The 10,628-nt window shown below is 41.1% G+C and overlaps 1 protein-coding gene across 4 annotated transcripts in view; it reads right to left on the bottom strand.

The window, feature by feature from the left end:
• The window catches only part of LOC132388098 (NACHT, LRR and PYD domains-containing protein 3-like), a 218,859-nt gene that overhangs the window by 182,159 nt on the left and 26,072 nt on the right, over window positions 1–10,628 (bottom strand). The gene's annotated exons all lie outside the window — the stretch shown is intronic.

The following is a 10,628-nucleotide window of genomic DNA, read 5'->3' as shown; positions in this document are numbered from 1 at the left end:
AAACAGATAAAACTTTTAAGTATATATTTTCATCAAAAATGAACAGGATTCAGCACTCCATGTGTGTATATGCAATCGTGATAAGAGATACAGACCAGAACACGTACATGTGAGGCCAACTCAGAACAATAAATCATCACTCTGGAAGAAAACATTAACCAGTGGAATGAGTATGACCCTCCATGCGAGACATCCCAACGATCTGAGTAGACTAGATGGTGACAAGGAAGCCTTGAGCACCGGAGTGAGAGTTGGTGACTCTCCCCAAAAAACAAAGGGGTTCCTTGCAGAAATAAAGGACGCTTGACAAAAGGGGGAAAACATCAAAAAATACATGAAATATTAACAAACGAGGCAGTTAGTGCAGAAAATGCCAGAGAAAGCAGACACAACCCAACACATTCCAGGATCCTGCAACAGTTTTACTCAATCTGATTACTCACAAAGGTACAAACAAATGGCAAATATCATTCACCAAAATCTTGCTTTAAAATACAAACTCATGAATGCCCATCACTTCACAAAGGTACCATAAATTCAAGCCCGATACAGTTTTAGTGTCAAAATCTTACATATTATATGATAATCAATACATTATTTCAGATAGGACAATCCATAATAACCATCCAGCTATAATATTACGGGATAACCAAACACGATCAACTCCCCCAGCAGATTAAACCATTCCCAACACATACATGTTCCTCAACCAGTGGAGCACCTCACCACAGTCATTGTTTGTGCCATCAGTCAGACAACCAAATTATATTCTCTGTCAATCAGCTTCCAAATGTTGCTACTCTGTCATTCGTTGCCACGCCCCGCTGCTGCTTCCCTTCTCATCATACGTTCAGAATCCAAAGCCCCACTCTCTGCCCTGTGTAGACTTCCCTCGGGTTTCTGACCCTGCTTCGTTGAACATCCGACAGGTGGTTCCCCATTCTGCTTTCAGTCTTTAAAGGACAGGGGTGTTTTCAACAAATTTTAGAAGCAGGGAAAATGACCCATAATACGGAAATGAGTCGTGAATAAGGAGGTTAACTAGCAAAGTCATTCTTCATCAGTCCAGAGATGAGAGGGGCGAAGAACATGTTGGCGAGAACTGCAGTCAGCTCGTCTTCTTCAGTCTGCAGATAACTCAAGGGGAACCTCTTCCCCCAGAAAGTGGTGACTGCAACCCATTTCGCAGGGAGAACGAGAGGGGAACAACAGGGGAGGATTTAAAAGGAGAGTCGTGGAACAGAATCAGTGGTAGGGTTTAGCAGGCCTGAGTTGACTCTCTGCTGTACACTAGCACTGTTATAAATTCAACAGATTCCGAAGACTTACTAATGAGGCCGACATTATGCAGGTGTTCCAAACTATAAGTGTACAGAAACGGAGAAAGTGCGCAGTTGAGAGAATTCGGCCTTTTCTCCTTGGAGCGACTGAGGATAAGAGGTGACCTGATAGAGGTGTACAAGATGATGAGAGGCATTGATCTTGTAGATAGTCAGCGGCTTTTCCTCAGGGCTACAATGGCTGCCACGGGTTTAATGTGCTTGGGAGCAGGTACAGAGGAGATGTCAGGGGTAAGTTTTATACTCAAGAGTGGTGGGTGTGTGGAATGGGCTGCCGGCAATGGTGGTGGAGGCGGCTACGATAGGGTCTTTTAAGAGACTACTGGATAGGTACATGGAACTTAGAAAAATAGAGGGCTATGGGTAACCCTCGTAAATTCTAATGTCGGGACATGCTCAGCACAACTTTGTGGGCCGAAGGGCCTGTATTATGCTGTAGGTTTTCTATGTTTATTTTTTTCCTTTACCCCACTTTTGTGGAATCAACAAACAGAGAGGACTGGTTTAAGGTGAGAGAGGATTGATTTAATAGGGATCCCAGGGGAAAATTATTAATCCACTCTCCCTTCCGTTTCATTGTTTAACTAACACGATGAGTGCACTCTCAGGTTGGAGGAGCAACACCTCATATTACTTCCGGGTAGCATGAGCATCGATATCTTTAACTTCTATCTCCACCTTTTCATTTCATCAACCCACACGCCAGTCTCTTCCATTATGTCTCCTCACTTCTCTCTTCTCCACGGCGGATCGTCTCCCTCTAGTTGCCCTTTACTTTCTTCCCCATTGTCCGCTCTCCTCTCCTATCAGATTCCTCCTTTTCAGCCCTTTGCATTTTCCACCTGCCACCTCACAGCGCCTCACTTCATCTCCCCCCCCCCCACTCACTCACCTTCACTCTTATCTGGCTTCACCTATCATCTACCAGCTTGGACACTTTCCACTCCCCGCTCCATCTTATTCCGGCTTCTCCGCACTTCCAGTCCTGATGAAGGGTCTCGGCAGGAAATCTCTGTTTTGCTTCATCCCCTCTATAGTAGCTACCAGACCTCCTGACTTCCTCCAACATTTTGTGTCTGTGACTCTGCATCTCCAACATCTGCAGAAACTCAGCGGGACAGAGTGCAGTATGCAGAGACTACATCGGGTCTCACTGATGTCGAGGAGGCCACAACTGGAAAACCGGAAACAGTGGATGACCCCAACAGTCACGATGCTGAAAAGTTGCCTCAAATGGAAGGACTGTTTGGGACCCTGACTATTGGTGAGGAAAGTGGTTTCGGGCAGGTCTGGCACTTCACCCACTTGCAGTTAGCTTCCAGTCCACTTCACTATCGTTGTAAACCTCTCCCTTCTGTGGACAACACTGCCACTTGGTGGTGATTTGCCACAATAACAGGACCACCGATTTGTGGACATCCACAGCTTATATACTGTGCACGAATTGATTGTATGTTCATAAAGTGACGCTCGGCATTGGATGCCTGCATATAAGATGACAGACGGGAAATGATAAAGCAGAGGTGTTTAGTGTTGTGGAAGGGTGGGTTAGAGGGTAGAGATATTTATCAGCCTTACTGCTTGGGAAAAGTATCTGTCCCGGAGGCTGGTAATCCTGGTAAGGATGCTGAGCATCTCCCCACCAATGAGAGTGAGATGAATCGACCATCAGTGGGATGGGTGGAGATAGATTATGAAAATTAGGTTGGTGCTTGATCTCAAGAGAGGGAAATTGGAAAATACTAATGAGGTGCTTTTAGAATTGCTTGTAATTGTGCCCTCTTGAAAAATGTTAATTCTGGAATGGGTGTTGTCCAAAGAACCAAATTTGATTAGGGAGCTTATGGTAAAGGAACCACGTGGACATTGTGATCGTAACATGTTGCAATTCACCCTGCACTTTGAGAGAGGAAAGGTACAACAAGATGCATCATTATTAGTAGGGTGAGGGGAACTACGGAGGCACGGGACAAGAGCTTACCAAAGTTGATTGGAAAGGGACACTAGCAGGGATGATGGCAGAATTGCTATGGCTGGAGTTGTTCAACTTGACAGCCTCAGGGTTGAAGAGAAACACATCATATTCCACCTGCAGAGCTCCAACAGGAAGGCATGAATATCGGTTTCTCCTTCCAGTAAAAAAATTACTGCCCACCTTTCCTTCTACATACCCCCGAGTAATGTAACTTTACACATTCTGACCACTGACATCTGGGACTTCCATATTCCTGCCAGTGTCTTCTACAGATAAGAGTGATGTACGATACTTATTCAGTTCATCAGCCATCATCTTTCACCCTCACCCCATTAATACCTCTCCAGCATCATTTTCCATTGGTTTGATATTCGCTGCTGTCTCTCTTTTACACTATATATGCCTGAAGATAAAAATAGTATCCTCTTTAATAATACTGGCTAGCTCACCTAAGTATTCCATCTTTTCCTTCTTAATGATTTTAGTTGCATTCTGTTTGCTTTTAAAAGCTTCACAATCCTCCAACTTATAGTAATTTTTGTTCTGTGCCCTCTCTTTGTTTTATATGTTGTCTTCGGTTTCCCTTATCAGCCACGGTTTTGTCAACTTACCTTTAGAATACCACTTCCACTCTGTGACTTCTGAATTGCTTCTAGAAATTCCAGCCATTGTTGCTCTGTTTCATGTTCTTTTCAAATCAATTTTGACAATTTTTCTCTCATGCCTCTCTAATTCTCTTTATTCCACATCGACTTTAGTTTCTCCTTCTCTAATATCGGGGTGAATTTGATCAGATTAAGAACACTTGCCCCTGAGTGTTCTTTGGACTCAAGTGACCTAATTAATTCCGGTTCGTTACTGCACCCAATCCAGAATAGCTGATCCCCAAGTGGGCTCAATCACAAGCTGCTCTAAAAAGCATCTTGTAGGCATTCTAGGAATTCCTCCTCTTCAAACCAACACCATCCTGATTTTCCTAATCACCTGCATGACAATCCCCATGACTATTGTAACATTGCCCGTTTGGCACTCATTTTCCATCTCTCATTGTAATTTGTGGACCACATATTTACTACTGTTTTGGGGTCACTATAAAATTCCCATCAGGGATTTTTTGTACATTTGCTGTTCCTTAATACTACCCACAGATTCTACACTGCCCAACGCTATGCCACCTCTTATCTAATGATTTTATTTAATATTTCACCAACAGAGTCACACAACCCCACGACCAGCTTGTTATTTCACTAAACATATAATATCTGGGAAACAAGAGGACTTGCAGGTGCAAGAAATCGAGAGAAATTCACACAAAGTGCTGGAGAAGCTCAGCAGGTCAGGCAGCATCTGTGGATGGGAATCAACATTTCGGGCCAAGACTCTTCTTTGGGACTCTTGATAACCACGTATCTGGGAAATCAACAAGCAAAGACAACAGAAAGTAGTGCAATATTGAGAAAACCTGTGACAAAATTTATTTCAAGGCTTTAAAATCTGCGGAACAGAGCTCAAAAATCAACAAGTACAACAAAGGCAATAAACACTTCCATCAATACCGACATTGACTTTTTTTAAATGAAAATATCTTAGTCCCATTTCGATCATAAAATTTACAAAGTTAAGTAAGAACAGAAATGACAAGTTTAGAAAAGTCTATTTACACTCAAACCCACTGAGATTAACACTACCTTGGACAGAAGGAGGAAGAAGAATAACGCACATGAGAAAAAAAATCACATATGACCACAAGACACAGGAGCAGAATCGGCCATTTGGCCCATCGAGTCTGCTACACCATTTCATCATGAGCTGATCCAATCTGCCCTTTAGTCCCATTCCCCCGCCTTCTCACCATAAACTTTGATGCCCTGACTACTCAGATACCTATCAATCTCTGCCTTAAACACACTCAATCACTTGGCCTCCACTGCTGCCCGTGGCAAAAAAATGCCACAGATTCACCACCCTCTGACTAAAAAAAATTCTCCACATCTCTGTTCTGCATGGGCGCCCTGCAAACCTTAAGTCATGCCCTCTTGTACTAGGCTCCCCCAGTCACTCCTGAAATTGCATTCAGCAATGGGGATGGACTAATATCCAGCCTGCAGCTTCTTGGAACTTTCTCCCCAATGTGAACCCAGTCGTGTGTTACAAGGTTAGATTATTGAGTGAATCCCTTCCCATATTCACAGCAGGTGAACGGCCTCTCCCCAGTGGAACACAATGATGCAGCATTCGTGGAAACGGTTGAGTGAATCTCTTCCCAAAGTCTGAGTAGACGATCATTGTATAACCGGTGTGAACTTGCTGGTGTTTTAATAGATGAGATGATCGTGTGAATGCCTTCCCACATTTAGAGGTCGACGGCCTCTCCCCAGTGGAACTCACTGGTGTGCCAGCAGATCAGATAACTGAGTGAATCCCTTCTCACAATCTGAGCGGGTGAAATCCCTCTCTGCTGTGTTGTTACGTACTCGTGTCACATGACAGTGGAGCCCTTGTCATGTGACTGGGGTTGAAGCTGTACTGGACTTGAAGTGATGGTCTTGTGATGGTGGAATGATGTCATTTTCCCGCCAGTAGAGATCATGTGACGGGTTTTTTTTTACAGGTTATAAAAGGTAGACCCCACCCTGTGAGGAGGGGCAGTTCGTGGCTGGATTTGCCAGGTTGACTTCATGCCACTGCGTGTTTTAAGAGATGACGCAGTTTAGTTGAAGGATGAAGTTTTTATTTAATGCCTAAAGTTTAAAAGGTTATTGCCAGCAGGTTCTTTATGATTCTGTTAGTTCGAAATTAGAGGAGAGTGAAGATTCGAAGTTGGAAGTTAAAGATCGAGGAGAATCGCTTTCTACGGTGAAACGGGGGCGACCTTTGTTCGATCCTTATTTGGAAGGATTTCGTTGACTATCTTCGTGTTAATCCCTAGGTTTACCTAGAAAGGATTGAAGGTAGTGGAGAAGGAAAGGTCAGTGCCTTTAAGCCGTTCTGTTTCGTGAATTCTTCGTGGGAATTTCGACGTCGGGGATCGAAGCAAGCGACGTGAAAGAGAACCTAAATCGTCCTGTAAAGTCTCTCCTTTTAAATGGACTGTGAGCATATCGAACTTTTGGCAATACCACTTTAAAGAACTGTTTTTGGAATATCACTTTATGAACTGTTTGGGCTGCCGCTCAGCAGCTGTTTCCGGTTACGGTAGTGTTTGTTTACTTTTGGGGGGTTGGTTTTCTGTGTTTAATAAACGTGTTGTTTGTTATAAGAAACCCTTGCCGATCTCATATATTTATTGTTGCCTGAATACGTAACATTAAATATGGGGGCTGCGTCTGGATCGAATCATTTGAGTTTGAATGCTTGCTGACTTTTATATCGGTGTTTTGGAAACGGGGATTACTCGGTTCTTTTGTTTGGCTTGTTGTGGTATTCGGCAGCAATGAATATTGATGAGTTTCTGGCTTCGCCAGCTGCGGAGGTGTTGGTGAAGGCGAAAAAAACTGAGGTGTTTGAGATAGCTAGTAGATTGCGACTTAAAGGTATTTTGCAGACTACTTCTAAGGCTGTAATACAGAGGAAAATCGCGTCACACTATGTGGATTCGGGTGTTTTTGATGAATCGATTTTAGAGTCGTTTCCAATAAGTAATCTGGAGATGCAGTTGCAAATCGAACAAATGAAATTGGAGAGGTGTAAATTGGAGGCGGAACAAAAGCAGAGAGAATTTGCATATGCAATGGAGGAATTAAGGTCTGGAAATCAGTCTTCTGATTCTAAAAAAACGTTTGTTGCTAGTCAAGAAATTAAATTGGTCCCTCCATTTAGTGAAACAGAAGTGGAAAGGTATTTTCAAAATTTTGAAACTATTGCTCGGATGTCAGAGTGGCCGAAAGATAAATGGTTAGTGTTGTTACAGGGTGTAATTAAAGGCAAAGCACAACAAGTTTACACTGCTTTAACAGCTGCGCAAGCACTTGATTATGATATTGTAAAGAGGCATATTTTAAACGCATATGTGTTAGTCCCAGAAGTATATAGGGAAAGATTCAGAAGTTTGAAAAAGTCTGTGGAAAAAACTTATGTGGAATTTGCCTATGATAAAGCTATGTGTTTTGAGAGATGGGTTTCTTCTAAAAATGTAAATGGGGACTATGATACATTGAGAGAGCTGATTTTAATGGAGGAATTTAAAAGAAGCATTCCTGTTGAAGTAAGGACCTACTTAAATGAGAAGGATACTGATAAATTGCAGGACTGTGCTAGATTAGCTGATGAGTATGTTTTGATCCATAAGAACAAATTTCCTCAGGGCAGAATTTTTAAGAGGAAAAATAACACAGAGACTCCAGGTAAATCTGAAATTAAATCGGAGGTTAATGAGAAAGTTGATGAGAAAGGAAAGCCTGTGAAGGAAAGACAGTTTGGTCTTACTTGTAACTATTGTAAGAAGCCGGGCCATGTAATAGCTAACTGTTACAAATTGAAAAAGAAAGAGAAGGAAGCAGTTCCAGATGCTTGTGTGCAACATACTGAAGCACCTGTAAAGTTACAGGGTTTGATAAAAACAAATGAGGCCTTGTTAGAGTCTGACCAAGTTAGAAAGGGATATGATCATTTTGTAACTGAAGGGTTTGTATCCTTGAAGGAAGGATCTACTCTGGTGCCAATAAAAATCCTTAGGGATACTGGTGCTTTTCAATCATTGATGTTAGACAGTGTGTTGAAGTTTAATGAAGAGTCTGATACTGGTGAGGTAAATTACATAAGAGGTGTTGGAAGTGATTTTATGCCTGTACATTTACATAAAGTAAATTTAAAGTCGGGGTTAGTTACTGGATTTGTTAAAGTAGGATTACAGCATAGCTTACCTGTGAAGGGTATTTCTTTATTGCTAGGTAATGAATTGGCAGGTGGACAAGTTTTTCCTGAAGTGCATTTGACAATGGAGTCAGAGGAACCAGAGATGAATTCTAACACAGATTCTTCCTGTGTTGTGACTAGAGCTATGGCTAAAAAGATTGATGCGCACAATGAGGTTGTTATTCAGGACTGTTCAACTCAGGATTTGAGTTTTGAGGATGTGTCAGAGACTTTCTTATCTTCGTTGTTTGAACAAGATTCAGGGAGTAAGTCTGACTATAAAGATTTATCTTTGTCTCGGAAGGAGATGATAGCAGAGCAGAATAAAGACTCTGAGATTATAAAATTAAAAGAGCAGGTTTTACTAGATAGTGAAATTGATAAGGTGCCAGTAGGATATTACTTGGAAAAAGGAGTGTTGATGAGGAAGTGGAGATCGCCTACAATTCCTGCAAGTGAGGATTGGAATGTTGTTTACCAGGTAGTTGTTCCAAAAGCTTATCGAAATGAGATTTTGACTTTAGCTCATAGTGTGCCTTTAGGTGGACATCAAGGGGTAACGAAAACTGTGGACAAGATTTTAAAACATTTTTACTGGCCTGGTCTAAGAAAAGATGAGGCGATGTTTTGTAAAACGTGCCATACTTGTCAAATTGTGGGTAAACCAAGTCAGGTTACACCAGTAGCTCCATTACAACCTATCCCAGCATTTGGTGAACCATTTTCTAAAGTTATTGTAGATTGTGTTGGTCCATTACCAAAGACAAAAACTGGTTATCAGTATTTGTTGACTATTATGTGTACTTCTTCTAGGTTTCCCGAGGCAGCACCACTTAGGAATATAAAAGCTAAGACTGTGACAAAGGCCCTTATAATTTTTTTTTTACTTATTTTGGATTACCTAAGGAGATACAAACTGATCAAGGCAGTAATTTTATGTCTGGATTGTTTCAACAGATAGTTTATAAATTGGGAGCTAAGCAAATCACTTCGTCTGCATACCATCCAGAATCGCAGGGTGCCTTGGAGAGGTTTCATTCTACCCTCAAGAATATGATTAGGACATTTTGTGTGGAAAATGAAAGTGACTGGAATGAGGGTATAAACTTACTTTTATTTGCAGTAAGGGAATCGGTACAGGAATCTTTAGGTTTTAGTCCATTTGAACTTGTGTTTGGGCATAGAGTTAGAGGACCTTTAGCTTTGTTGAAAGAACAGTGGATTAATAAGGAGGTACACACTAATTTGTTGGACTATGTGTTGAAATTTAAGGACAGGTTACATAAAGCTTGTAGCTTAGCTAAGGAAAATTTAAAGTTGGCTCAGGAGAAAATGAAGACTTGGTATGATAAAGACGCTAGGATGAGGATGTTTAAGCCTGGAGATAAGGTGTTGGTTCTTTTCCCAGTGCAGACAAATCCTTTACAAGCTAGATTTCATGGTCCTTATGAAATTGTGTCTAAAATCAATGATGTGGATTACGTGGTAAAAACTCCAGATCGTAGAAGGTCAACACAACTTTGCCATATAAATATGTTGAAACCATATTTTGAGAAACAATCTGATACTGTGACTGTTGTGGTTAGTGAGAATGAGTTTGATTTAACTAGGAACATGATAGATGATTCATCTGACTTTCATTCTAAATCCAACATTGTTTCTGTTAGGTTACCAAATTCAACCATTCTGGAAAATATTGATGAAAAATTAGCACATTTACAGTTAGAGCAGAGACAACAGATGAAGGAGTTGATTTTTAAATATAGGGAGTTGTTTCCAGATGTTCTGAGAAGGTCTACTATAGCTTCACATGATGTAGATGTTGGGGATGCCAAACCTATTAAACAACATCCATATAGGATGAACATGGAAAAATGTGAACTTGCTGAGAAAGAAATTGAATATATGTTAGAGAATAATATCATTAGACATTCTAACTCGAATTGGAGTTCGCCATGTGTTATGGTGGCAAAGCCAGATGGTAGTATTAGGTTTTGTACGGATTATACGAAGGTGAATGCTGTAACGAAAACAGATGCATATCCAATTCCTAGAGTAGATGATTGTGTAGATAAAGTTGGAAAGGCAAAGTTCCTTACAAAGATTGATTTATTGAAAGGGTATTGGTGTGTTCCATTAACGGACAGAGGTAGAGAGATTTCTGCATTTGTAACTCCATCTGGGTTATATGAGTATAATGTTCTTCCATTTGGGATGAAGAATGCCCCAGGTACTTTCCAGAGGATGATTAACTTTGTGATTCAGGGATTGAAAGATACTGATGCTTATATTGATGATTTAGTGACAGGAAATGATACTTGGGAAGCACACATTATTGCGATGGAGAAATTGTTTGAAAGACTTTCAAAAGCTAACTTAACTATTAATTTAGCAAAGAGTGAATTTGGACATGCCACTGTGACTTACCTTGGTTATGTTGTGGGTCAAGGTAAGGTAGC

The sequence above is a fragment of the Hypanus sabinus genome, unplaced genomic scaffold (genome assembly GCF_030144855.1).
Source record: "Hypanus sabinus isolate sHypSab1 unplaced genomic scaffold, sHypSab1.hap1 scaffold_264, whole genome shotgun sequence".
NCBI lineage: Eukaryota > Metazoa > Chordata > Chondrichthyes > Myliobatiformes > Dasyatidae > Hypanus > Hypanus sabinus.
Note: the sequence above shows the minus strand (reverse complement) of the source record. Positions and strands in the feature narration are given on the sequence as shown.